A 3,127-nucleotide genomic window follows, 5' to 3' on the forward strand; every position below is an offset into this window, starting at 1 on the left:
CAAAAATCCCAAACAACAATTTAATCATCAAGAAAACTATTAACCCTTTGAATACGACTGGGTCGTATACGATACGTTTCCTAAGGTATCCCAGAACACGGCTGTATCGTATACAGTCACTGGCAATTTCCTTTCATGTGGAAGACTGATGATTGAACTACTGGCCTGTTTTTTCTTGATATGGTTACAATCTGCCAGTTGTCATACTGTGAATTCATATAAATATGTGCATTTCCCTAAAATTCATTATTTTTCATCAATAGGTCCTATGAGGAGGAGTCAAGCGTACGACATCTTCGAGCTTGACCGCCGGCAGATCGAGAGAAGAGCTCTCAATGACAATAATTATTTTGTAGACTTTCTCGCTTAATTTTCTAGATATGAAAATGAAAGGGATTTAGAAGGCATTTAAATGAATAATTATACGCCTGGTGCAAGAGACAGGGATGAAATTTCAACCGACAGTGAAAATAAAGAAAATCTGCTACCTAACGAAAGTAACGGTGTTGAAAGAAGTCGGATACAGCGACTGCGAGTTGACTCAGGTGATGTGGAAGTGGGTTGCCAGTAAGTTCCAGCCCCGAGATTTCGTATTTGACGGCAGTGGCAGGGCATTACGTCAAGATGTAATGCGAATGAAAATTCAAAGGAAGTACTCCGAAGTAGATCATGTTTTTAAATTTTTCGATAACGACTTTATGTGGCTGACTATTGGAGAGACAAACCGTTATCAAAGATTCCTTGTTGATTACAATTGGAGATGCAGTACCAAAATATAGGCGAAAGTTTGCCCAGGTTACTGTGAACGAAATGGTATGCTTCCTGTGTGTGATTATGATCATGTCACATCTAAGTAAACGTCGCATCGTTGATTACTTGACTACGCTTGAGGCAAACTAGACAAAAGGAGAATGAGAAGGCTGATGGCAAGAGACAGATTTCATCGAATTCTAGCTCTACATTTCGTTGACAATTCACAAGGGAAGAAAACATTTCGTTGATAATTCACAGGAGAGACCCAGATAAAAATGAAATAAAATAGATAAATAAACTAGTGTTCGTCAATGTGCGTAGCAAAATCAGGGAAAAATTTCCTTTCCAAGATTTATGCATAGATGAAAGTTTGATGGTATGGAAGGGAAGGCTTAGTTTCAGCAAAATATTCCAAATAAAAGAAGTCGATTTGGAGTGAAAATATTTGAACTTTGTGATGCCCGAACGGATTGTATTCTCGATTTTATAATAAATCTACAGACATATTAGTAGATGAAAACCTAGGCGTATCTGGTTCTGCGGTAAAAGCATTTATGTCTACGTATCCCGGAAAACATGCGACATGTAAACACGATTGTCACCTACCCACATTCACCAGGATCAATATTATAAACCACTTATGACCAAAATATATAATTGTGTAGTGTATGCAGAGTTTTCGTGGCCTCTAGATATATAAGTACATACCTTTATACATACATACAAATATGCATGCATGCAAACATACATACAAGCGTCCACATACAAATAAATAAATAAATATTTAAATGTAAATATATATGTATGTATGAATATATGTACTTATATATCAAGAGTGTATACATTCATACATATATGCATGTATACATACAAAAATACAAACAAACACACATACCACTGTTGATCACAATATATAATTGTGCAGTGTATGCAGCTTTTTCGTGGCCTCTAGAGATATAAGTACATACTTCCATGCATACAAATATGCATCCATACATATGTACAATCAAATGCGCATCCATACACACACACACACACATATATATATATATATATATATATATATATATATATATATATATATAGATATATATATATATATATATATATATATAAAATATATATATATATATATATATATATATATATATATATATATATATATATATATATATAATGTATATATATAGTCAGGTATGTGTGTGTCTGTTTGTAAGTTTGTATGCATACATGCACACATTCATACATATATATGTATATATATATATATATATATATATATATATATATATATATATATATATATATATATATATACAAGTATATGTGTTTATTTGTATGTTTGTATGTATATATACAAATATGTATGAATGTATACGCTCTTGATTTATAAGTACACACATTCATACATACATACATACATCCATATATATATACTGTATATATATAATATATAGAATATATATATATATATGATATATATATATATATATGTATACATATATATATATAACATAAAAACATAATATATATATATATATCTAATAAAAGGAGCCCATAAAAACACTATGGTGTTTTTTATGGGGTCCTTTTATTAGGTGGAATTCTGTTGTTACAGAACATTGTTACCAGTCATATTATATATATATATATATATATATATATATATATATATATATATATATTATATATATATATATATAGTATATATATATAGGTGACAATCGTGTTTACATGTCACATGCAGGTGTGAAAACGACGTGGGTGGTATCTGAGATGCTCGTGTCCTTTGACAGAAATGACCTGCCTTGTCTCCAGCTCTTTGTACCTTCTGCCTTTATCGAATTTGGTGGGCGTGGACGTCGGAATATTAGCTTGAAAATAGGGCCACGGGATTATCTCAAGTCCTGACGGTCTCCCGTTCCTTCTTTCATTGACAATGGCGGCTTTTTTGGAATCTTCCTTTATCACCGGCTGCTAATACGATTTCCACTTTCCCCTGACTTTTGACCGCTATCATCTATCAAACAATGAATTGGAATCTGTCAGAGGGATACAGGGTAATCCCAGGCGCTATTCCCAAGGTAGTATTCCAGCGTTCCGGTACACAAAACTCAACGCAGGTGGCAGGTAAACGAGAGCAGAAAACAACAACCGAGTCATTTTCATCAAAAGGATTCCGGCATCTCAAATACTGCCTGCGTCGACCGTCATACCTGCTACATGAGCCACTCATATACGACTGTCACCGACCAAATGTCCATATTCTTGATTATATATATATATATATATTATATATATTATATATATAGATATATTATATATATATATATTATATAATAATATCTAATATATATATGTGTGTGGTGTGTGT

This window comes from Macrobrachium nipponense, chromosome 21 (assembly GCF_015104395.2).
Source record: "Macrobrachium nipponense isolate FS-2020 chromosome 21, ASM1510439v2, whole genome shotgun sequence".
Taxonomy (NCBI): domain Eukaryota; kingdom Metazoa; phylum Arthropoda; class Malacostraca; order Decapoda; family Palaemonidae; genus Macrobrachium; species Macrobrachium nipponense.